Source organism: Camelus bactrianus, chromosome 8 (genome assembly GCF_048773025.1).
Source record: "Camelus bactrianus isolate YW-2024 breed Bactrian camel chromosome 8, ASM4877302v1, whole genome shotgun sequence".
Lineage (NCBI taxonomy): Eukaryota > Metazoa > Chordata > Mammalia > Artiodactyla > Camelidae > Camelus > Camelus bactrianus.
This window is the reverse complement of record NC_133546.1, coordinates 27,684,422-27,711,938: the sequence shown is the minus strand read 5'-3', so window position 1 is coordinate 27,711,938 and position 27,517 is coordinate 27,684,422. Positions and strand designations below refer to the sequence as shown.

At 35.5% G+C, this 27,517-nt stretch overlaps 1 long non-coding RNA gene across 1 annotated transcript; it reads right to left on the bottom strand.

Moving 5' to 3' along the window:
* Window positions 1-390: 390 nt before the first annotated feature.
* Window positions 391-27,007, bottom strand: LOC141578353 (uncharacterized). The gene is made up of 4 exons (XR_012508596.1): window positions 26,636-27,007; window positions 9,884-9,961; window positions 6,163-6,311; window positions 391-1,189 (listed from the first exon to the last, which is right to left on the bottom strand). It is a non-coding gene; the product is annotated as an uncharacterized LOC141578353 (long non-coding RNA).
* Window positions 27,008-27,517: the final 510 nt, after the last annotated feature.

The window sequence follows — 27,517 nt, the reverse complement described above, 5'->3', positions numbered from 1 at the left end:
CTCCCATACTTCAGTCAGATTGCACTGACCCCTCCACAGCGGTACTGATGCCCATAGAATGTTCTGTCATCAGATCTCACGATGACATCCCTAACATTTCAGTGTCTGCTATATGCTCGTTTCCTCCAGTAGCCTCTTTAGGTCAAGAACAGCTTCTGATTCCTTGTTCTTACCTCATTGCCTAGAATATGGACCAGCATGTAACAGATTCTTAATAAATATTTGTAGCAAGAATGAATAGATGAATTTCCGGATCCTCCTGGTAGAATCCTGTTAACAAAGTTGAACTGTGGAGGGAAAACTTGGCCCTCAGGTGTAACTGAATGTTCTGCTCTGCCCTGGTATTGAAGCAAAAATAGAAAAGAAGACCACACATGAATACACAAAAGAGAAAGTCTTAAATGGTTTTCATTCTTTAATTAAGTAAGATTGTTGAGTGTGACATTATTGCCTTTTGCTTGTCTCTAACTGGCATTGCATCAAAAACCCCTGAGTGCTCAAACTATTAAAACTAATATGATTGCCTTGAGATTAGGTCAACAAACAGAACATCATTAGCATAATTCACCCTCAAGAGACTCATTCTGCCTTCGCTTGAATTACCCCAGCAAATGAAGACAAAAGAGACAATTTTATCTAAGTGTGCTTCACAAGCTGCCTGAGTTCCTTACATCGAAACCATCTCCCCACTCAACTGCGTAAAGGTCTCCGTTTCCCAATATGGAAATTAATTACTGTACAACCATTTGTCTTAAATCTGTAAATAAAGCAGGAAGAAAGCATATGCCCATTTAAAAACTCAGGATATATGGCCAAGAGGAGAATGAAATCAGTGGCAAGGGGTTTCAAATTTATCTTTTTAACTATTGTTTTGTAAAAAAAAAAGTGATACTTGCTCCTTATTTAAAGAAAAAGGTCAGGAAGTGCAGAAAAATATGAATCAGAAAGTAAACTAAAAAAAAAAAAAAATCACCTGAAATTCCACCATCCAAAAATAACCCTTGTATGCATTCCAAGGACATCATTCCAGAACCTAGTGCCATTAAAACCTTGAAGGATGTGTCTGTTGAACTAGGACTTGCAAAGAGACAGGTGAATTAATTTTGTAAAACTCCACCGGAAATAACAGAGTGACTCTCAACATGTCAGTTACCATCCCAATTTTTAGGTTTCTTCTCTACACATACATCTAAAAAAGAAACAGAATGGACAAAACTAGAGATTCAGTGAGGTCTTACTTCAGTTCAGAACATTCAACCAAATTAGTCATTCTTAACATGAATCATTTTCTCACACTTTTCAATCAGGAGTTTTAAATGTAATGTTTATTTTGAATCCTCACCCATTCTGATACACAGCTTGCCATCAGCCAGCGTGACTGTAGCCCATGCTGGGCTGCCTTACCTTGGAACCGTCGCTGCTATGGAAGGTTTATTTATATTTCCAAATTTGTCAACGGCAAGGGGGGAGGAGGATGGAAAAAAGAAAGCCCAAGAAATTGTAGCAAACCAATGCAAAGTCCTTGGTATGAACTAGGATTGTCCGAAATGGGTTATTTCTTACTTAAATATAGGAGTATCATAATTTTCTGTCTACTTGTACCTAAGGTGCAACAATAAAACTAAATGTTTACAAAGTTCCTGTCTTCTAGGGAGCTCAAAGAAAAATATTTATATAAGTGAGCTCAGCAGTTTTCCAGCATTAAAATAGGGAAACTGAAGCATTTTCTCATTTTTGTCTATTAACTAAGCCTCTTGTGTGGATAGGCTTAGTTAACAGACGAAAGTTGGTCACTGGTTCAAGTTAATACTGTGAGTCAGTGGCAGAAAAGCCAAAAATAGAACTTTGGTTTCTTTCTTTCTTTTTTTTTTTTTTTAACCTACATACTTTCCCTAGCTCTCACCTCATATCCAATAAAAAAAAAAAAGAATAATAATTTTTAAAGCCACTAGGTCATCATCATGAAACTTTCAGCTGAGCTGATATTTTTCATAGGAGCAAGATGCCATGATCCACCATTATTAGCCCAACATTAAATTTCTTATTTTAATAATGGATGATACTAATGCTGACAAGGGTGTGGATGAAGGAGGGGCCGCAGTGCTTTTACTTTAATTATCAATAAACAAAAATGAGTTTAACTGAGTTCTTGAGGTTACTTTGAATATAAGTGCCAGTTAGTATGGAAAATCACTTTTAGGCTCTTCCATATGAAGCTAACAATAAGGAAACCACTGCCTCTGTGTAAAACCTGCATGCTGGTATTATCTATAAACTGTGCACTGAAGTAAAACTGTTTCAACTAAAAAAAGTACTAAAAAATACTCCTAGAAGAAAAAAATAATAATACTCTTTTTTTTTTTTTTTTACCACTATTGACCATTGTTAGAATTTCCCTTTACAGGTAACCATGCTGTGTATCAATAACGTGGTAGGGAAGAAATGGATTTATACCAATACCCAGCCTATATAATTGTAAAGCCATGTGTAAAAGTGATCTGGGTATTGCTGAGAGGAATAGAGCCCAGAACTGTGCTCTTCATCAGAGTGATCTTTAGATTAAGAAAAATAACCATGTCCTCACATTTCAGTAAATTTCATTTCTATGGAAATGAAGCAACTGAAGTGGTCAGTGATTACAGGAAATGAAGGATGAGAAAACATTCTGAGTTAGTCCTAGGAAGGTCAGCCTTGGAGGGAAATTTAGGGACCCTCCAGTCCATACTCTCATCTTGCAGGTGAAGCAAGTTAAGTCCTAGAGAGAAGTGAACTGTTCAAGGTTATAATTTTTAAATAGATACAAGCAGGAAGGGTGGTCGCCTGACACAATGAACAACAATGTTTGGCTCTTTTTCACATCCTCCTCTTTACAGGTATCTTTTGGATGTCTCATGTTCACCATTGGCATTGGTGAACTTGGCATTTCAAGTTTTAACTTCTATAGGCATATTGAGAGAAAGAGTAGAGAGAAAGAAGGCATTGTGAATACAGTAATATTCTCTCTAAATATTACCCTTCTGTATATGCAGTAGATTTGGCATTTAAATACTTGTGCTTCCATGTCCTTATGCTTCTGTGGCCATCAATTTAAAGAAAAGTCTAAGTGCTTAGTCGAAATGAGCAACCAGCATCTATTCCAAACTGAATATGCATTTAGCTCCACACTGAGGATGATGAGATGATTCAATACTACTTGGTTCCAAAATTCCATATGTGGTTTTGGAAAAATTTAAAGAAATCTGTACTATAACAAAAAAACATAAAGACTAGAAATCTAAATATAAAAATGTAATTATTCAAAAACAATGGAAGTCACTATAGTTGTTACTAAGTAAATAGATGATGAAAAGAGGTCCTGTTAAACAAAAAACTGGAATACTTAGCAATTACCTTTCCATATGGAAACTGGTAAAAAAAAACTATAAGACATAGTCTGGGAATGAGTGTTAAACAAGGTTTTGAAGCTTCTAAACAATACTTGGATAAAAAAGAGAAATATGTGTGTTTATTTCCTATGCTGCAGGATTTTATTTCCTTTCATTCCTGAGTCTCAAATTTTTGGAACTTTCCCCATTTAGAGATCTAAATTAGACAATAAAGAAATTTAAGATTAATTAACTTAGAAATGAAAGATTAATTGATTTAGCCTTATTAAATGCAATTTGGTCTTCAAAAGGCATCTCTTTTTTATTTTTTTAAGATAATTTACAGAAGTGTGTACATTTTAAACCAAATAATCAGGTTGATGATCACTGCTATAATTGGCCAGATAATTGCTGTCACCTCACTAACAGCAGAGTTTGCCCAAACAAAGTCTATAAAAACCTCGGGCCATTACAAAATTAGCCTTAGGAGTAAACTATTGATGATAATGAGAACATAGGAGCATGACCAGAGGGTAACTTCTAGGGAGTCCTATGCTTGAGGAGAATTTCACTGTATTCATAATGCCTTCTTCCCTCTCTACTCTTCTTCTTCCAATGTGATTATGGAAGTTATTATTTGGTAAAAGTAATTCCAACAATGAGCTTGAGACATCAAAAGAATAAAGAATAACTGTTAAGATGAGAATATGGACAGAGCCAGGTATTGTCAGCCTTAGGAGTAAAATCATTAATAATGATAATGATCATCACAATAATACTAATACATTTATTAAGTGCTGTAGGCAATGTTATATGAAGTGTCCAATTTAATCCTTACAGTAACTTTATGAAGTCAGTGGTGTTTTCTCCTTATTTGTGGGAAACTGAGTGGAAAAAATGCTTTTTGATTTATATAAAAGCAAACACAACAAGATCTTCTCTATACTGTAGAGGGAGACATTTCTTGTAATATTAAATATGTATTAATAACCATAAACTGTTACACATCTTAGAAACTTTTCCACATCTCTTATCAAACAACTCTATTGGTAGTATTTCCATTGAATATAAATAAAATAAACAAAAACCCAGGGAAAACCAATTTGCTACAAACGTTTGGAGCTTTTCTTATTTTGTTGTTTTTGTTTACTTTGCTTTTTTTTAAACTGAAGTATAGTCAGTTTATAATGTGTCAATTTCTGGTATATAGCATAATAGTTCAGTCAGTCATACATATACATATATGTATTTGTTTTCATATTCTTTTTCATTATAGGTTACCACAAGATATTGAATATAGTTCCCTGTGCTATACAGTAGAAACTTGTTTATCTTGGAGCTTTTCTTGACACAAGTTTCTAAAACTGTATGTAGTTACTGAGTTCCTAGAAGAGTGGCTATACACTGATTATATGCCAATGGAATATATAAAATATGCATAAAAAATTAATGCTAGAAAGTTATGGAGAGGGTGAAAAGGGAAAGTGAGTTTGAGTGAAATTGAAGAAAGTGAATCATCTTTTTTTCATTGTATTTCTCTTTTATTCTCTCTCCTCTCTCTCCATACATATACACACAACTTAAAGAAACAATTATTCATTTCAGACAGAATAGCAATTATTCAATCTATTTTTCTCCTCTTTTCAGATGTTAGGAAAAGGAGAACTAAACATGCTGAAAATTTAAGCTTCAAAGCAATATAAAATGAGAGTTGGTGTCTTGTAAGGAAGAACTTCGAAAAAAAAAAGAGTAACCTAGCTCTCTTTCTCGAGTCTATAATCAGTGCTTAGAATTCACAGCAGCAAAAAGTTATAGAGAAAATTGCCATGATCACATTTTTTTCAAATTGTAGGTTTATTTTTTGACTTCTAGGGACATTAGAGAGTGAAGGCATTTAGGTAATTCAGACCATGACTACAAGCATTAACCAGTTAGTGGGTACAAAATAGTTTGCAAATCTAATTTTAAAAAGAAAACTTACTTTCTTTAAAAAAAAAAACTGGCAAATAATGTTATATTATTGCTATATATACTGCAGGATCGTTAAGTCAGAAAAAAATCTAAGGGAATTTTAAAAATCATGATTTGGGATATAAGCTGGAGAAATTAAAGTATCATTTCTGTATCTCCAATATTGTTAAAACGCTTTTTTGACTAGCATAACCAATGTTTTGATTTGAAAATATTTTTACAAATCTACCTTTGTGAGGTAGGTTTATCCAGGTAAATAGTTAGTAAACCTAAATATTCCAGGAAAGGGAATGACCTGACCTGTGGGATCAGTTTGACCTGCTCCGCATGAAGAGGAAGCCAGGTATGAGACAGAAAAGACCATCTCTTGCTCTGTCCTTCCTTTCTCTTTAAAAGTGATGTTTTCATTCAATTTTTCAGAAATTCCTGTATCAATATATTTAATATGTTTCCCAAGGAAATATAAGTACTACCAAGTGAAGAGCATTAATTTTAATTCTTTGATTCACTGTGATCAAGAGCAAACACCACATGATAAAACGTACGTTGGGGGTGGCAAAGTTAGGCAAACTGGTGAACTATAGGGTAGTCATTTCTTAAAACATGTTTATTTTCAATTCTGAATTACCTAATGAAGCAATTAAGCCCTTTTATATGAGGAAATTACCTGAAAATTGTGTCTAAGGTAATGTGAATGCTGTATAATTCTTTGGTGGCCAAGAATGAAAAAAAAAGAACTAGAAAAAGCAACAAACTGAATCCCATTAAATGAGTCAGAAGAGTGAGAGGTGTGTAAAGATAAAAAGGACAAGAGTCACGGACATACCAGAGTCCTGCCAATGTCAATCACAAGGCCTCAGTCCACATTGTCTCTATCTCCATTGGATCCTCTATCTCAAGGTAACTCCATCGATTACGGCCAGCGGCTAGTTTGTGGTATTTCACAACAGAGCTTCTAAACCCGGAGATCAGAAGCTTGAGATGTTTCAAAAGAAAACAGAAACTTAATTAGATTATCCAAGACAGTTCTGCCCAATTAACAGGGAAACTGATGAGAGGAAAGACAGGTGGTGCAGAGAGATGACAGTAGGGTTAGAGGTATCTAAGATTCCGTTTGAAACAGGAAGTTACAGATTAAAATAAAAATGTAAGGGATATATGAGATATGAAGACAGATTCATGAGGAATCTTCTATGCAGTTTTGTTTAGAAGAAAGGGCCTCCAACTTTAGGAGAAACTTTAGGTGTCGAGCACCAGAACTTGAAAATCAGAAAGTTTAAGAAAATTGTGGTTTTTATAGAAAGAACATTTTAAAATTAAGAAATGCTACTCAAATATTTAATAGAAAGAAGTGTTCATAGAATACATTCTCTAACGGAGAACTTTGTTTGCCTTATTCAGCCTTTTGTGAATAGCTACCAGAATTTACAAGCATCTGTATTTTTACCAATGATTAAAAATTATCAGAGCAGCTGATGTTCTTGAGAACTTCTAAACAAACAAACATAAAAAAAAAAAAATTTCACATGTCCTGTGAAGCAAAACCTTTCTAAGAAATCATCATGGCTACACAATCCTATAAAAGAATACTTCATTAATTTGTTGGGATTCATTATTTTAAATATTTTTTATTTGAAATATGTGAGTTTTTCATTTAGATTGCATTCTAAGAGATTATTTTATTCATTTATTCACAAATACTTTTGAGAAGTGATTGTGTGCCTATACTTTTAGATGCTGGAGATATATTGCTGAACAAGACTGATTGAAAAAAAAAAATCTGTCCCCTCATGGAGCTTGTATTTTAATGATTTAAGTAACTCAGGAAGCATTAGAAGAAGAATCAAATTACTGATAGTCAAAAACCTGACAACTTTTTTTCCTCTTTTGGAGTGGATACAAAATACATTTTTCTTTAATATAAAACCATTTTTGAAATATTGTCACTTTCTAATTTTGAGCTCCATCAAAAGAAAGAACAAAATAAGGGCCTCCATTCTCCTGAGTAAATAGTGTTGCAATGTTTTGCTCCATGTGGTAAGAATTATCTGAACATGGAGAGTAACTAAAACAAAGCAAAAATTTGGGGGAAGAGTATTTATATGAGACAACTGCATCAAGATACTCTTAGTGGAGCCAAGACACAAAGTTTCAACCACCATAAAGAAATAACGTGTCCAGGCTCTTAAAGAAACAAACAGAGAAGTGCCGAGCAGGGCTAGAATATCATGAGGATGAAATGCCAGTGCATTCCGGTGTGTGATACCCCAAAGCAGAGCTGTTTAAACTAATCAAATTAATTCATTAGGAAGCAAATTCAGCCAACCAAATGAATGTTTAGGTATGACATTTTGACTCATTAGCTGTGTAATGTAAATATTTTTGTCTCCTCCTGTCTTATATTTACTCAAATCGCTTAATACACAATCACTCTTTAAGTCCCACTGTTCCAGCATCACTTCCAAAGTCTTATGTCCTCTGCATCCTGCCACACAGTTAAAATACATCTCCAATTTCATCATATATTTTATAACCACATGTTTAGGAACGTCTACATGTTGTGGGATAGCTGTATTTGCCTAGAAGACATAACATCTCTCTAATATCTGTTTAATCCACTTTTGCAAGAGTTAAAACTCATTTACCGAGTCTACATTTGAAAACAGAATACAATTTTTAGGAACACAGTAGAAATGGAAAACTTTTATCTGATGTGCATATTTCCTTTAGCCAGGTTTAGAAGCTTCTGAATACCCTGAAAAATATGATGAAATAATCTCTTTATTCCCCTACAATCCTAGTCTACTCAGCAAATTGAAGTGGTTGCTTTAAAGCAAATGCAAATTTTAATTCACTATGTCAGTGCTTTCAAGTACAGGCACACTTGGCTTTCCAGGATTTAGAAGATTACATTGGAAGCATTTTCAAATGGCATGTACTTCAAATGTATGGTACTGAATTAAAGAAACCCAGCTTGTGATGATAGTGATGAAAATGACTAATTATTGTCATTTATGATTCTTTCTTACTCTGTCCATCTTCCTTCTCCTCATCTTTTATCTCTTTCTCTCCCTTCCTTTCTTCCTACCTTGTTTAATTTCTACAGGCAGATTACACCTGTAAGTAACAAAGTATGGGTTCAATTTTTTAGAAAAAGAAGAGCATGGACTTTGGAGCAGGGGACTACCTGGAGCTGAATCTCAGCCCTGCCACTTGCCAGCTGTGCAACCTTAAGGAAGTTAATTAACCTCTCTGTGCCTCATTTTTTATCCCTTATAAAATGTGGGTAAAATTAATAGTTATCTCATAGGATCATTAGGATTAAATGAGGTCATACTTATAAAGTCCTTAAAGTCTGGCACTAGGAAGTGATATTTAAGTCCATAATAAATAAAATAAATAAACAAGTCTAAAGGCAAAACTGTTCTTCACTTAGAAATAATTTTTCTCTAGAACAAAACTATGGAAAGTTAGGCCACCTAGTTTTTGTTTACCTCCCACACCGCGCCAACCTTGCACAACAAAAATATGTTCTAGTTCAAGAAATGGAAATTGATCCCTTCTTATCCATTTAATTCACATTGATAAGTAAAAATTCCGGAAGTTATTGTTTCCATTCCGTTGGTCATTAATGTAAGGCAGGATTCCTCATGAAATTAGATGACGTTGGAGAAGTCGAGTGGAAAGGGAGAAAAGTTCAGCAGAAGTGACTGAAAGTGAAATATAGGAAAGCAGAGGAAAACGTTTAAAAACCCTATAATTAAAAGCATGCAAAGAGTCCTGCTGACCTCGGCTGACTCCAATAACATGGTTACAAGAGAGGTGGTCTCCTTTTAACTGTAAATACAGAGGTGAAGCTCTCCAGGGCAAATAACATCAAAGGCAAAGGGAAAGAAATGGTGTGACGGGGCCCCACCCAACCTCCCCGGATGGGCTGGGTTTGACATCATTTTCCAGCAGACTAACCAAACCAGCAGCTTTCACCCTCAGTGCAAATTTCCACCAGCTCTGGCAGGTGAGCATGCACGTGGGGTTACAGGCGCTTACTCTTGGAAATCAAGGAGCACACTGAACTTAGAGACAGAGCTTTCATTTCCTTGTCTCTTGAGGTGACTGCTTGGGACCCCTGAGTCTGACTTGGATGAATAAAGCCCCACTGAGGCGGGCAGACGCCCCCTGAGGCTTTGACATTGCTCACAAAGCACTCGCTTTCTCTGAGCTGCATCATGTTGCCCTTTGACCTAATGGAAAGATCTAGTTCCTGAATGTTTCTGAGATGGCTATTCATTTGTAGGAAAATACAAATCTATGGGCCTATGAAATCATTCTGAACTAGTCATTCATTCTGGAAATTTACAATGTGAATTTTGGGGGTTATCTTTGTTTGCTCCTGAATTCCCAATTTACTAAAATATTATTCAATCTCTATGCGGAAAAAAAAAGAGTAAAATGTGTAGCAATAAAGAATTCCAAGAAGTACTTTTTAATTTACATTTAGCAAGAAAGGGATAGCAATTTTCTTTGAGATCAGGAGAAATGTAATTTACCTGTGTGATAGAGAAAGGGGTTCCATAGGGCTCTGCTGACAATACTGGGTCTGTCATTCTTGGAATAAATACCCTTACCTGTAATCAACCACCAGAGCACAAAATTTTTTAATTAATTTAAATTACGAAAATTTTCTGGCATAAAAAGATGAATGATATAACATACTTCTAAGTAAAAATGGTCAACTCAACACGTGATTTGCCTGGCCTCCCTGACCTGAAATGCATTACCATGATTTTTTGAAGCCCTAAACCCACAAAGAAAAAGAGAATGTAAAGGGAGAAAAGAGCAGCAGATTTAGGGAAACCATAAAGGATATGGATCAATGGTAACCAATTTAGCAAATCTGAGGAAACTAAATCCTTACCTGGCAATAGAGAAAGTCCAGGGGAAAGGGGATTTAAATCCCAGAATCTCCAAATGACCAAGCACTGTGGATTCCTTATACCCTTGCAAGTAAAGGTGGTGGGGGTGGGAAGGACAGTGAAAATAGGAAGATTTTTTGGAAACTTAGGAAGCAGGTAACCAAATCCCCTCTATTCCATTCATCTGGGCCAATGACCCTCATCTGTTCCAGCCCTAAACTTAGTTTATTCTCCAGCAAGGATAACAGAGCAACTTTAATTGGGGAAGGAATGGAGGGGATCCAGACAGCACTGAGGGCAAGAGTCCCGGAAGGGTAGAAGGGAACTAAGAGAAGTACAGAATGTCAGATTACAGTTCTTTCTCCACTAGCTTCTAGAACCCTGAGAGCTGACTTAAACTCAACAGACAGACAGAAGATCATTCACCAGAGAATTTAGTCAGCCTAAAGATGTTGACGTTGGATACTTCCCAATAAAATTGCCAAGTCAGATCACCCAACAGCTTACATGTCTCACTAGACCCTAGAACTTCCCATTCAATTTCCCAAGTTTCAGTATGAGTGACTGCGAAAGATCACAAGGTGTTAGAGGAAATCCTCTACTGTTCTGAATGAAAGGGGGGGGGGGGAGAAAAAGAAAACAAATCATCAAAAAATGCAACTTGAGGAAATGGAAACTATTCTGAGGAAACAAATACAAAAAAAATCTATCACTAACATTCTCAGAGAGCTATGAAGTAATATAGCATCTGTGAAATACTGGCAGGATGCCATAAGAAAGATACAGATAATAAAAGGAATCTGAGAGATTAAAAATAAAATATCATAAATGAAAAAGATGGCTTAGAAGAAAAATGTTGGAAAAAACACACAAGACAGCAAAGAAAAAAAAAAGAAAAAGAGATGAAAATAAGATGCAAAATAGCTATTTTAATAACACCAAACAGTAAAGAAGCTTCTATTCAAATAGCAGAAGTTCCAGAAAAAGAAAGCAGAGTAATTTGACGAGGTAGGGGGTGACAATCAAATAATTCAAGAAAATCTCCCAGAACTGTAGAAATGTATTCACTGGGCCCAGGATGAGAATAAAATTATACCAAAGATCATCATCATGAAATCACTAAAACATGGGATGAGAAAATCTGAAAATTGCCAAAGAAGGGAAAAATTGTATAAAAAAAAGTGAGAATTGGGTTGGCTCAAACTTCCTAATTGCTCACTGGCAGCCTGAAGTCATTAGAGCAAAGCCATTGAATTTCTTAAGGAAAGTTATTTCCAACCTAAAAAATTTAGACCCAGCCAAATGACCAATTAAGGATGAGGCGACCAATAAGAATTTCCAGACTTGCAAAATCTCAGAAACTTATCACCTATGCATCCTTTCTCAAAAGTATTCTGGAAGGAATAAAGCAAGAAAGAGGATAATTGTGGAGCCATGAATCAGTGTCTCAGACATGGGAGAGACAAAGGGAGAGCCCCCCACACCAAGAGTTGGATGGAGACCCACAGGTGATGACTCTGGCTTGGAAATGAATCAGACCACACTGGCGCAGAGCAGAAGGCTCCAGCAGAATTTCCAGAACTCTGAAATTGACAGTGTACCTGATGTGTTTGAAGCATTGAGAGATTTATACTTCTGGGAGAGTTTAAGGATAGATATGTGCCAAATTCATAGAAAATAAACAAACAACACCCATAGGGCAAAAATTGAGAATTTTAGCTTTTACACTTAGGTCTATAATAGATTTAAATTAATGTTTGTGTATAGTGTGAGATAAAGATGTAAATTCCTCTCTTTGCATGTAGATATTCAATTGACCCAGCATTATTTTTTGAAAGACCTATCCTTTCTCCCCAAGGAATTGCTTTGGGACTATTGTTGAAAATCAATTCACCATAAATGGAAAGGTTTATTTTAGGACTCTTAATTATGTTTCATTGGTCTATAGGCCTTATTCTTATGCCAGACCTATGTTGTCTTGATTCCTATAATTTTATACTACCTTTTGAAATCAGGAATACTAAGTTGTCCAACTTTTTTCTTCTTTTTCAAAATTGTTCTAGCTATTCTGGTCTTTTGCTTTTCTATGTGTATTTTAGGATCTGTTTATCAGTTTTTGTAATTCTTCTCCTAGGGATCATTGGGAGGGAATCTTAATATTGAGTCTTTCAATCTATAAACATCAAATGTCTTTCCATCTATTTAGATATTATGTAGATTTTTTTCAGCCAAGTTTTACAGTTTTTCTTGTGCCTATCTTGTACTTCTTTTGTTGTATTTATTCTTTTTTAATGAAATTGTGAGTGAAATTGTTTTCTTAATTTTATTGTCAGATTGTTGGTAGTATATAGAAATAAAATTGATTTTTAATATTGATCTTGTGTTCAGCCTTTCTGAACTAGTTTATTCTAATGAAATCCTTGAGTTTTCTGAACACAGGATCATGTCATCTGAATAAGTACAATTTTACTTCTTTCTTTTCAAACCGGATGCCTTTTATTTCTTGCTAGAATCTCCAATGAAATGTTGAATAGAAGTAATAATAGTGGGTATCCTTGCTTTGTTCCTGATCTTAGGGAAAAAAATTCAGTCTTTAATCATTAAATATAATGTTAGCTACAGGTTTTTCACAGATGTCTTTGACCAACTTGAGGAAGTTTCCTTCTATTTCTAATCTGTTGAGATTTTTTTTTAATCATAAATGGTATTGATTTTACCAAATATTTTTTCTGTATCTATTGAAATAATCATATGTTGTTTTGTCTAGCTTTATGGTTGCTTTTTAGAGAGAGGATTTTTTAACTCCTCATCCTGACATGCTACAAGTAGGAAGTCCCAACAAGACTGTAATTTTGATCATGATATTATTTATTCCTAGTTTGTGGTTGTTATTCTGATTTTCAGATCTGACTGATTGTTTCTGTGTGTTTACAATTTATTTTACTATTTAATTAGACTTTTATTTTCATAATCCTTTAATCTGAAATCCTGGGTGTTTAATTCTGTAGTTTAGTGATTCTTTCAACTCTCTTTCCTAATTCTTTTTTCCCTTGTGTGCTGTATAATTTTGTAATATATACTCATATTCATTAAGCATATACTACATGATAAGCATGAAAGCCATGGTTTGAAGATTTCTTTCTCCAGAGAGGATTTATAATTGATTATATCAGACACTTCAAGGCTATCAACTCAGGACCACCTTCTGTGAATTTTTTTCATTTAGGACTTTTGGTTCCAAGAAGTGTAAACCCAAGCCTGAAGCCAGGGAGGGTCCAACGGTTACAAATTCTTAAGAGTTTTTTTTCCACCAGAACTCAGGCCAATTGAGATGACACATTATTTTCCTTTCTTGGCAGGCAGATTTTCTAGTCCCCCTTTTGCTAAGGGTGTACCACTTTCAGGGCTCCAGTTACACGATTAGTTTTTCTTTACAAATTCCCATTTTTCTGGGTCTAAGACTTAGTTATTAATAACTGCTGTGCTTAGAAGATTATGCCTCAGACCCAGGAAGATGGAGACTGACAAACCCCTTAGGGGTAACTGTTAATTCAGTGCTTCTTAGCACTAGGGTTTTTAGCTTCTTCTGCCTGCTTTTCCTTATTTCTTGAGTGTACCCTTGTGTATATGCAGTGGTGCTGTATCCAGTTTCCAAGATGACCTTCAATGATCTTTGCTTCTTCGTATAGTTCCCTCCTACTTTGAATCATGATTGACCCATGCTCCCTTTAGGATAATGTGGAAATGACAATGTGTGTCTTCCAAAGATAAGTCATAAAAACATTGCAGCTTCCATCCTGGCCTCTCTCATGGATTGGTTGCTCTAGGGGAAACCAGTGTAATTTTGCAGAGACTTTCAGTCAGACTGTAGAGAGACCTCATGGGGATGAACTGAGGCTTCCCACCAACAAACAGCATCCACTGTCCGACCATGTGAGGGAGCCACCTTGGAAGCTGATCCCACCTAGGCTGCTTCCAAATTCTTGATCTAAAAAGTGTGACAGATAATGAGTATTTACTGTTGTTTCAAGCCATTAAGTAATTTGTTACACAGCTATAGAAATCCAGTATTATATTACATCAAGCATTTAAAGATATTTCTAAAGGGAGTGTTCACATTTTTCAGTCCATTATATGCCCAGAAACAGAGTATTGGCCATAAAATAAACATAAAAATACCCTCTTGTCTCAAGGTTTTTTCACTTGCTCATCCCTTCCCTGGTCATCTGACCTAAAATTTCATCCCTGCATACCTTCTATCCTCCTTCCCTGCTTTTCCCCCCTCTTTAGCATGTATCACTATTGAACATACTACTAATTTTATTTATTTATTTCAATTGTCTATATTCCAAGTGGCCAAGATGATGATGATTACTATAAACAATTATATGCCAATAAAATGGAAAATCTAGAAGAAATGGATAAATTCCAAGAAACATACAATTATCCTAAGACTGAATCAGAAAGAAATAGAAAATGTGAACAGACTAATTACTAGTGAGGAAATTTAATCAGTAATTTTTTAAAAACTCCCCTAAAACAAAAATGTAGGACCAGACAGCTTCACAGGTGACTTCTACCAAATATTTAAAAAAAGAGTTAACAACTCTTCCCAAACTATTCCAAAAAAAAAAATTGAAGAGGAAAGAATGCTTTTGAACTCATTCTATGAGGCCAGCATCACCCTAATACCAAACTAGACAAAGATATCACAAAAAAAGAAAAGTATAGGTCAATATCACTGATAAACATAGGTGCAAAAATCCTCAATAAAATATTAGCAAACCAAATTTAACAATACATTAAAAGGATAATACACTATGGTCAAGTGGAATTTATCCCAGGGATGCAAGGATGGTTCAATATCTATAAATCGATTAATGTGATAAACCACATTAACAAACTGAAGAATAAAAACTATATAATCATCTCAATAAATGCAGAAAAAGCTTTTGATAAAATTCAACATCCTTTTATGATTAAAAAAAACTACACAAAGTGGATATAGAGGGAACATACCTTAATATAATAAAGGCCATATATGTCAAGCCCACAGCTAACATTATTCTTTAATATCAAGAATAAGACAACAATGCCCACTCTTGCCACAGCAATCAGATAAGAAAATGAAATCCAAATTGGAAAGGACAAAGTACAACTGTCACTGTTTGCAGATGACAAGATATTATATACAGAAAATACTAAAGACACCACCAAAAAACTATTAGAACTTATCAAGGAATTCAGTGAAGTGGCAGGATACAAAATTAATAGGTATGCTATCAATGAACTATCAGAAAGAGAAATTAAGAAAACAATCCATTTATGATTGCTTCAAGAAGAATAAAATGCCTAGGAATAAACTTAACCAAGGAGGTAAAAAATCTGTACCTATAAAACTATATGCCATTTATGAAAGAAATTGAAGATGACACAAACAAATGAGAAGACATACTGTGCCCATCGATAGGAAGAATTAATATTGTTAAAACAACCATACTACTCAAGGAAATCTATAGATTCAATGCAATTTCCATCAAAATATCAATGAGATTTTTTGAAGAATTAGAAAAATATTCTAAAATTTCTATGGAAACACAAAAGACCTTGAATAGCCAAAACAATCTTGAGAAAGAATAAAGCTGCAGGTTTCACATTCCCTGATTCCAAACTCTACTACAAAGCTATAGTGATTAAAGCACTGGCAAAAAACAGACACATAGATCAAAATACAGAGCCTAGAAATAAACTCATGCTTATATGATCTATTAATCTATGGCAAACGAAGCAAGAATATACAGTGGGGAAAAGACAGCCTCTTCAATAAATGTTGTTGAGAAAACTGGATAGCTACATACAAAAGAATCAAACTGGACTACTTTCTCACACCACATACAAAAATAAACTCAAAATGGATTAAAGACTTAAATGTAAAACCTGAAATCATAAAACTCCTAGAAGAAAACATAGTCAGTGTGGTCTTTGACATTGGTCTTAGCATTATTTTTTTGGATATGTCTCCTCAGGGAAGGGAAACAATATTAAAAAATAAACAAATGGAACTACATCAAAAATAAAAAGCTTTACAGAGTAAAGGAAACTGTCAACAAAACAAAAAGGCCATATACTGAATGGGAGAAGATATTTGCAAACAACATATCTGATAAGGAGTTAATATCCAAAATATACCAAAAAACCCATACAACTCAACATAAAAACAAAAATAAAAAACAAACCACCTGATTATAAAATGGACAAAGAGTCTGAATAGATATATTTCCAAAGAATGACCAACATACACATGGAAAGATGCTTAATATCACTAATCATCAGGGAAATGCAAATCCACAATAAGATATCACCTCATACCTGTCAGAATGGCTATTATCCAAAAAAAAAAAAAAAAAATGTTGGCAAGGATGTGGAGAAAAGGGAATGCACTGTTGGCAGGAATGTAAATTGGTATAACCATGATGGAAAACATGGAGGTTCCTCAAAAATATCAAAAATAGAACTATCGTACAATCCAGTAATCCCACTTTTGGATATTTTTCCAAAGAAAACAAAAATACTCATTTGTAAAGATGTATGTCCACTGCATCATTGTTCAGAATACCCAAGATATGGAAGCAACCTGTGTCCACTGATAAGTGAATGGATAAAGAAGTAGTGATAGATATAGATATAGATACAGATATATAGTGGAATATTACTTGACCATAAAAAAGAATGAAACATTGCTATCTGCAACAACATGCATGGACCTAGAGGGTATTATGTTAAGTGAAATAAGTCAGACATAGAAAGACAAATACTGTATAAGTTCATTTACACATAGACTCTAAAAAAACAAAACACATGAACAAACATAACAAAATGGAGACAGACTCATAGATACAGAGAACAAACAGGTGGTTGCCAGAGGGCAGAGGATTGGAGGAATGAGTGAAGTAGGTGAGAGAGATTAAGAGGTACAAACTTCCAGTTACAAAATAAATGAATCACAGGAATGAAATGTACAGCATGGAGAATACAGTCAACAATATTGTAGTAACTTTGTATGGTGGCAGACGGTAACTAGACTTATTGTGGTGATTACTTTGTAATGTATATAAATATTGAATGACTATGTTATGCTCCTGAAACTAACATAGTGTTGTAGGTCAGTTATACTTCAATAAAAAAAAATTGTTTATATTCCAACTAGAACATACTCTATTAAAAGCAAGGATTTTTGTTCTGACTAGTCCACAGTTGTGTCCTGTGACCCAATAACAGCTCCTGGCAAACAGTAAGTGTCCAAAAAATATTTGTAGAATTAGTAAAGGAGTAGATAAAATTTTAGCCTGAGCTTCAGCCACATTATCTTGATAAAACCTTCCTCTGTTTTACTCTGCTCTCTCTCCAAAGCTTTCATAATCCCCAACAGTAGTATGAAGTTCCAGTTCTCCAGATTTGGAGATGCAGTGGGCCATGCTCTCCCTCCCATTCATTTCTATTCTTTTTAACATCTACAGCATTCCTCTAGCTCTTCACCATTAAAATTTTTGGCTAGTTAAAATCCTTGAGTTTCCTATTTTTCTAGAAATGGTTTGTTTTGGCTCAAGTTTGATATCACTTATCTAATTCTTAAATCTTACTTTGATAAAACAAGCCCTCCATATTGGAAGTAACACTTTCAGATCTCTGAGATGGGAAAAGCTGTGTAAATTCAAACCTACACCCATTTATCTGATCTCAGCATTCCCTCCATTACTGCACCTAATTTTTAAACTTAGGCATTGTGAACCCCGTTCTTCATAACATTCAATTTTCAAAACCAGACTCCTACAAATAGTAACATCAGAAAACCCCAAAATGAAAACAGAATACAAAGGCTTTTAAAACTTATTCCTCTTTGCATAATTAGTCAAAATGGTCTTTTAATGTTACTTTAAGTTCCACAAAAATATTATGTTTATTTGGTTATTCTTCACTAAAAGAAAACAAAACAACAACAACAAAAAACATTGTGTTTGTTATTATAAGTATTAGGGAAGAATGCTCATTTCCAAAAATTAAGAATGTGACCTAATTAGACTTATTCCTTGCTTTCCTCTTACAGATTTTTGTTGTGCCAGAGAACACCAGTCAAAGCATGTGCATTTATTGTATTAAAAAGAACATAAGGAACAGTTGGTTTTTAACTTAAGCAATATTGTCCTTAGAAATGCCACCAGGAAATATTTACCTCACTAGACTATAGAGAAGAAGCTTATTTCTGTCCCTAGAACATATGGATGTTTTAAATATGTCATGAGACTGTTATTTGGCTGACTAAAGTCATATCTCCACATGGCAAATGAACCAAGCCAATTACACTAGAAAATGCTTGTTGGTTTTAGATTAATTCAGCTGTCGGTGTGGTGGAGTGATACAACAGAACCAAATATCCCATGGAATCAACACTATTCCTACCGAAATAGAGTAAGTTTTAGATCTCAAGGGATTTTTTTTCATAATAATAGAGAAAATTTAAAAAGAAAATATGGTCCAGTTGCCCACAGAGGATGCTATTAATGAGGATACTACTGTTATTGTCAATTTCAGTGGAACATTTAATACGATTCATAATTACATATAAAACATCTAAAATTCTCCTTTCCTTGAGATAGTCATATGTTGTTTCATTGAAACCAACTTATCCCATCGGAAACGAGTTTAGACTGTTTTGAGTTCATTAGAGAGAAGTTTTTCAGTGTAGACAGGGGCAAATGGAATCACGTGTGTGTTCATCCACAGATGGAGGAGAGAGGGAGTGAGTGCAGATCAGCACACCTTTCGTCCCTCAGTCTACCTGCGGCCCTGAGATTAAGGTGTCATGCTTGTATCTTTTCAGCACACAGAGCAACTTTCACTGAGTTGGTACAAAAACTAAGTGTGTGTGTATTTTCCCTGGAGGAAAGTCTTCCTGTGCACCCGTGCCTGTGGAGGCCATTCCAGTAGGTACTCAAGCTATTGCCTTCTAGGAAAACTGAGCTAAATTAATTTTAGATGAGCTAATGCAAGACTTACACAGAAACTAGACTGATCAGCAATGTTTTGGGAGCAGTAGGGTCAGCAGCCACGGAGAAGACAGAGACTCAGCTCTCAGAGGAAGCTGAGGAGGGAAAGGCTGTGTTTATCTTTAGAGAATCCCTAAACTTGAATGAGAAAGATGACCTTGGGTTGGTTCTCTTTACTTACTCATTTCATATATACACTTATGTATATTATATAATTAGAAATAGCAAGTTTATTAAAGGAGTGGAATATTGCAGTTGAAAAGGGAAAATGCTATAAGGCAAGGGCAGAGACACAATAGGACTTGTAAGCCCTTCCATTGAGATATTTGAGCATTTACATCTCTGGGCTACTGCCTCCACTAAGCATAAGCCAGAGAGGAGATCAAGATGTTTCTTCTTAGGGCATCTCCTGAAATACAAGAGAAAGGAGTTCATTTCCCGATCCAAGGGGTATAGTTCCTTACTCCTACTGATATTTGCATCCAACAAATCTTACTCCCAGCCCTGTCTCCTCTTCTAAACTGGGAGTCCTGAAACATGAGTGCCTAATACACTTCATTAATTATTCTCCCTCAGCTGCTACCTCCAAACTGAAAATGATAAATATGTATCAATTGACTACTTACTCATCACTCAATAAATGTTTTAGGGGTGAACAGTAAAGGGTGAAGGATAAAAATACATACATGAAGCTCAGTCCCTAACTGAGCAACCTCACTGTGTTTTTAATTTTTTTTTTAATAGCCAAGGTCAACTGGTGAAATACTTGTATCCATAATGTATTCTGTTGTGCACAGAATTTAATACTATATTCTGTATTAGAAAGCCGATAGATTAACTGGGTGAAGTTTTTTATGTGTTTCTTTTCTTTGTATGTTCTGGAGACAAATTCACAATCATTAGTTTCTCTGCTGATAACTTGTTTCTGTTATGAACCTACCAACACTTTCATCTCTTGTTAGCTTTTTAAATCATCGGTAAGTGGGGAAATGTTTTGAACTGAAGTATAATGTAAAAGAATTATGATCGCTGCCTGTTCTGGACATATGACTTCATTTAGAAGTTTAATAGTTATTAAACTTTAGAAAAAATATAATTGAAGGGAAGTAATACAAACACAGAATAAAGTTTACGTAAGTGATTGTAAATCTCTTTAAATTTATTAAAAACAACCTACAGTGAATTTTCTCAAATGTAAACAGTGTTGATTTTCAAATGTCAAAAGCTGTTCATTCAGACATGTTCTTTCTTCACGTGGAACCAAATGGTATAGTAACCATCACTCTGCAATAACATTTTAAACAAAATCTGAGTCTGCAAACAGAAAATGTCTTATTTCTATTCTTTTTTAAAAGTTAAATGTTAAGAGGTTTAGAAAGCAAATTTGAAATTTTCTGTTTTATCCTTTGTGCTTTTTATTTTAGATATTTTGATATCTCTAACTTTGTTATTTATTGGTTTAAAATATGCTTTTCAATATTTAGATATATTATTTCCTGGACTAGTTAACTGAATTGATTTTTTTTCTGTGAAATCTCTTCTTTACATATCATCAACTGAATCAAGTTAGATATCAGATAATGTGACTACAAAATTTAAAAAGACATTTAAGTCTGAAGTTTTTTTAAAAAAACTAGGAAAAAACAAATAAGCACGTCATTCAATGTTCCCAGTTCTGCTTTCGAGAAAAAACATATTATTACATTTGAAACTAAAATATGTATTAATTTTGTCAGGCTTACTCCATCCATCCTGTAGAAGCTTGATTCTTTAGACATAAATATATTTAAGAACAGTAATACCAACAAATATCCTCAAAGCTATAAACCACTTAAAACAAACTTCTCACTTTTCTCAACCACCAACTCTAAAATTATAAATGAGTCTCTATAAGCATGGCCAAATGTACCCACAGTCACACACCTACAGGAGCCAAAAAGCATACCTCAGAGGGATTAAAATGAAGGGGGCCATCATGACACGTAGGCTGTTGAACTGACATCATCAGGCAGGTCTTTGGATTGAAAGATGAGTCACTGTACTCACTGAAGTAAGTAACCCGTTAATTCCTGAGAGAGCTTCTACTGAAGCTGAAAAAAGTAACCCTTTTCATTGCTGAACACATTGGGGAAAGCATGGTCCACAGAAGAAATTCCTGTTTTGAAGTTTTGAAGCGAAGTTCTCCATTCAAGTCAGTGTTTGACTGAATCTGTAAAGCAGTCACTTGTTGTTGTTGTTGTTGTTGTTGTTATTGTTCTTATTCATCATTATCATTATTTGGGAGGTGATGGACTTTTGCACTCCATGAAGATTCAAACACAATCAAGCATCAATAAACAAAGAAGATGTCATAAGACAACATCTGCATTTGAATGTTCACAGAGTGTGCAAGGGGCAAAGAGCTCAGGGCATGGCCTCCAGGGTGAATCACCTCCCTCCCTAGGGCAGAGGAGGAAGAAGAGCAGCATCTCTTGAGGCATGGAGACTGCGAGGGACCCCGAGGAATATATTCAGGGGAAAAAAAAATTTCAATTCGTCCAATCTTGTTTGCAAGGTAAGTGCTTTTCTGAATGTATTAATAGAAGAAGATAAGGAAATCTAATCTCTAATTAGTCACTTAGTTCCTTGGGTCATAGATGCCTTTTAGAGAAGTGGGCACATACCATGCCCATGATGTGAACCAAAGCCTGCATTTGGATTGGGAAGCAGCGTGTGTTAGAACATCCTGACAAACGAATACATACTTCCATGCTCAGACACATGGAGTTATCTTGCTTTCTCGTGCTTTTATTTTTATCTTCCCCAAATTCAGAAGATAAATATAGAAAAATCAATATGCAGAGTTTCTCTTTCTTTTTTAATAGAAAATATGACTGATGATAGTTTTTCTAGGACTTTATAAGTAAGACCAATTTGCAATTTGTGAAACATAATTAGAATTCTCTTTTAAATAAATACAGTGTTGGATGGATGATTCCAGAGAGACAGGAAAGACTTTCTTTTCAGGAAGTTAGACAAATCTTCCTAATTTTTTTATAAAACTAAAATAAAACAAAAGATACAATTTATTTCTTATTTCTATAAAAAGAAATATTTATATAATTTATTTCTAGTTCTATAATTCATTCTTAATTCTATAACATAACATATAATTTACTTGTTTGCTTGTTTTTGCTTTTCTATGCCTGAAAGGGGCTGGGGAGAGGTGGCATAGAACCAGTCATGTCAGGAGAGGAAGGTGACTTAGACAATGGTGATATTTGGGCAAGGAGAGCATTGGTAAATGCTACTGATCCTCCCCCCAATTCCTTATGCCTCTTCCAGTGGAGAGTGAGCTGAGGACGAGAGTAGGAGTGTTAGAGGTGGGGGGCCTGGTTGTTGGACGTCAGAGCTGCAGAGCTATAGCACAGTGCTTAGCAAATTTCTTCCTCCCAGTGATAACAAAGACAAGCAAAGACAAGCAGTGATAATAAAACATGTGAACAAGCAGAAGTATAAAACCCAGAAGTATTAGAGTTCCTAATGATCATGGGCCTCAGATGGCAAAGCTGGGGGATATGACCACAGAATCACGGCCAGGGAGCAAGAGGCAGCCAGACTGCCAGTCATACGGGAGTAATAGATGAGGTGAACTGACAGCAACAAGAGAAGACGATGGTCTAGCACAGTGCAGTCCTGGGGCATTTCCGGGGGAGCTTGCTGAAATACAGATTCCCAGACCACTCACACAGAGATTTCTGATGCTATAGGCTTTGCACAGGCTCAGAAAGCTACATTTTACCAAGTACCAAAGGTTATTCCAATTCAAAGCTACCAACTGACTTCATGAAACACTGTCCTAGGGATCAGAGGCTAAGTACCTTGGTCTTCTAGCAGTAAGGCAAGGGCTTCAAATTTTTACAAAGAGTAGGAATAAGTTTCTGTCCTAGTCCTTCTGTGTAGTCAACTTCTATACCTTTTGAGAAGTGTGTGGGTCCACATACTCCAGAAGATGTGAAGCTGATGCCATGGACACTTAATCATAGCTTTAACCATTCTTCACTATCAGAGATAATAACCCCTGACTCAAGGCAGCGCAGCAATGTTGTCGTGAAGATTAAATAAGGTCATGCTTGAAAAGGTCTTAGCACAATGCTTGGCCTCTAGTAAGTATACTGTTAGCCATTAATAGTCATGTGTATTGCAGTGATAATTATTAAGCCAATAATTACAATAGCTAAGACATGGAAGCAACCTAAATGTCCATTAATAGATGACTGGATAAAGAAGCCCATATATATATATGTATACATACACACACATGTATGTACATATATACATGTATACATATATATACACACACACACAATGGAATACTACTCAGCCATAAAAAGAATAAAGTAATGCCATTTGCAACAACATGGATGGACCTGAAGGTCATCATACTAAGTGAAGTGAGCCAGGAAGAGAAAGAAAAATAGCACATAATATCACTTATATGTGGAATCTAAAAAAAAAAAACAAAAAATTGAACTTATTTACAAAACAGAAACAGACTCACAGACATAGAAAACAAACTTATGGCTACCAGGGGGGAAGAGGGTGGGGAGGGATAAACTGAAAGTGCAGGATTTGTAGATATACACTACTATATATAAGACTGATAAACAACAAGGTCCTACTATATAGCACAGGGAACTATATTCAATACCTTGTAATTGCCTATAATGAAAAAAAATATGAAAAGGAATATTTGTATTTAACTGAATCATTATGCTGTACACCAGAAATTAACACAAAATTGTAATCTGACTAGACTTTAATTTAAAAAAAAGAAAAAGAAAAAGACTTGCCATAAATAGTGCAGGACCATGAATTATAACCAAGCAGAAGTTAAATGTAAAGCATAATATGAGCAGAGGTTAACGTCTGTATCTTCTCCAATACCCCAAATCTTCAGTAAAATTTGACGTCACACAACAGTACCAAGTAGGGCCTTGGAAAACAAGGAGATGAGACTGTGTTCGGATTTTGAAGAAAAGAAAACTGGAGAAAAGCTGGAGCTGTCAGCAGGAGAAGAGAGGAGGCAACAGAAACCAATAAGCAATTGAATTCGAAATAGGATCCAGAGTTAAGAGGAATAAATAACCAGTATGTTTGCATCTTCCTCAAGATGAAACAAATGGAGAAAATGCTAGATGCCCCAAACTACCTAGGATGGGGACTTAAACTATTTTCTTTAGAAAAAAATCTAGAAGGATGTAAACTAAACTGTTAAACAATATTTATTGGGAAGGTGGATAACCGAAAATCTTAAGTTTTTTACCTTCTATATTTTTACATCACTTAAAAATAAGCATGAACTATCTTTATAAACAAGAAGGTCAGTAAAATATATTTTCATGATCACTATTTTTAGGTGTTAGTATAAAATCAAAATCTAGTGTTAATTTAGCTGATGGTGTTGTTTTGAAGGTATAAACTTTGTAATTCTCACTCCCTCTGCTGGTTGGCCAACAAGAACAATGGAGCAACCTTCATCCCTGCCACGTGTTCTAGGAGACTCTGATGGGGAACAGACAATGGCACCTCTTCATTAGAGACTGCAGATTGCAGAGTCAGGACCATATTGCTGGTCCTTTCCTGGTCTGGAGGGAACTAAGAGTCTCAGTAAAGGTGGTTCTTCCTGGTACATTCTTAGCATGAAGGAAACTCAGAATATGTCACTTGATGTTCCCCTAAGGCCCACCAATGGTATCTCATGTATGGTTATTTTTAATCAAGTGACAAAGTCTCCAGCCTTTCCTTTCCTTCTTGCGTCTGTCTGGAATTTTCCAGGAAACATAAAGAATGTGTTGCATTGCAGGCAGAGCCAGCTCATTGGTCACTTGGCAGCAGCAAATGCTCTGCCTTCAGGAAAGCCATCTGCTCCTTAAACACACGCCCACAGCCATGCTGGGAGACACACGGGGTGATCATGACTCCATTGTGATCTCCTGGGGCCCACTTTGCTTTCTCTGCCAACTGGAAAGCATCATCCTCTCTCCCTGTGTCCAGCTCTTTCAAAGAGAAGTTCTCACAGTAGAGAAATAGCTCCAGTGGCAATTCATTCAGTTCTTCTCTTTCCTCCCTACTGCACGCAGCCTCACGTTGCAGCATAAACCACTCATCACTTTGCTGAGTCCCACTGTCAGGCAGTTTACTACTGGGTATTTTCCCCCAAAGACTCCCCTTGGCCTTTCCTGCTATCTGTCTTCACCTCTACATTCAACACCCCTCTCGCCCTACTCCGTCTGTCCATTGGCATATCTCCACTCGACTACACCCAAACTCTGAACTGATTTCAAGGGCTTTTGTAGGGATTTTATACTAATGAAAGCATGAGGGTAATTGCCTTCCAACATTCTGTGACAGAGAAGCTTTGAGGATCTGCTTGACAACGTACATACACATCTTCCAGAAAGATGCCATCTGTGGTCAGAAGTAGATTTACAGATTTACCATGTTGTTAATGAATCTTAATCTTTAGGACCTCTCACTTGGACCCGTTCTACAGCTTGCTGCATTCTCTGGATAACTAGAGAAGGAGTGGCTCTAGCCAGGCACAGGAAGCAGGAAGTACTGCCCAGCCTGGTGGTCACCCTCTACAACCTGACGGTGGTGTTGGGACTGCAGTGGGACTACAGGCTGCCAGGAATAATTCCAAATCACCCTGGCCCCCAGATATAACCTCAGGCCTCCAGACCCTATCTTTGATCCCAAGAAGGGCCAAGGAGATATCTCCCTGCTTATGGGCCACTGTGACCCAGGATTCAGGAATATTTCTGACCATCATCTTAGGTACTATCCACTTGGAAGAGGGATCAGCAAAGACCCAACCAAAGCGGACCCTCTGCTGTAGCAAAGGTTATCAGGGTCCATACTCAGTAATATCAACAGGCTGGAGATTTCTTAAAATTTCCCTGACCATCGCTTAAGAAAAAAACTCAGATGTGGCATTACCAGTAATGAATGAAGAAATTGGAAAAAAAAAAGTTTTCTGTTCACTCAATTTCCATTATTCATTGATAGAGGAAAGAATGAATTATATTTCTAGTCTTTCTAGAAAAAATATTATTTAAAATTTCATATGAAGAAATAATATGCCCAGCCCAAAAATGTAGGAAAAAATTGCTGTAGAAGTATTTGGCAGATTATTATCATCATCATCACCTTTTCTTTTTTTCAGACTTTGTGATATTTGTGCTATTTGTCTGCTTTTTTAAAAATAGTATTTTTTTGTAATTTTCTCAAAGAACTCACTTTCATAGCTAATTTTGTATTCATAACTTTGTGTTCTTTTTCTGAAAGAAGGCCCACCTACCTGGCTCTAATCTGTCCAACATAAGCTGTTGTCTGGTTCCTACTCAAGCTGTGACTTAGCAAAGGCTGGTCCTGTGGGGACAGATGCAGAAGACAGAAACGTTTTTAATTTTGATGAAGTTTAAAGTAATTAAATCAGTTGACTACAAATGTAAGGATTTATATCAGGACTCTCAAGTCTCCTCCACTGATCTATATGCCCATTCTTGTGCCAATATCACACTGTCTTGATTATTGTGCTTTATAGTCAGCTTTGAAATCAGGTAGAAGTCCACCAATGGTATTTCTCTCTTTCAAAATATTTTGGCTACTTCATGTCTTTTGTATTTTCATGTAAATTTTAGAATCCATTTGTCAATTTCTAAAAAAAATTCCTGTTGGTATTTTGACAGAGATTGCACTGTATTTATAGATACATTTGGAGATAACTGCCATCTTGCAATTTTGAGCTTCCAGTCAATAAACACAAAATATATTTTCATTTACTTAGATATCTTTCTCTCAGCAATATTTTATAGTTTTGAGCGTACAAGTCTTATACTACTTTTGTTAAATCTATTCCCAAGTATTTTACTCTTTTTGATGCTAATGTGAATGAAATTATTTTCTTACTTATATTTGTAGAATTTTCATTGCTAGTATATAGAAATTGGCTTTGTATATTGACCTTGTATCCTTCAGCTTTGCAAGACTCACTTACTAGCTGTAGTAGCTTTTTTGTAGTGTCCAACTAACTTTCTACATAGTCATGTCATCTGCAAGTAATGACAGCTTCACTGCTTCCTTTCCCATCTAGATGCTTTTTTTTTCCTTGCCTGATTACAAAGGCTATAAACACCAGTACAATGTGAAATAGAAGCGATAAGCAAGGGCATCTTTGTCT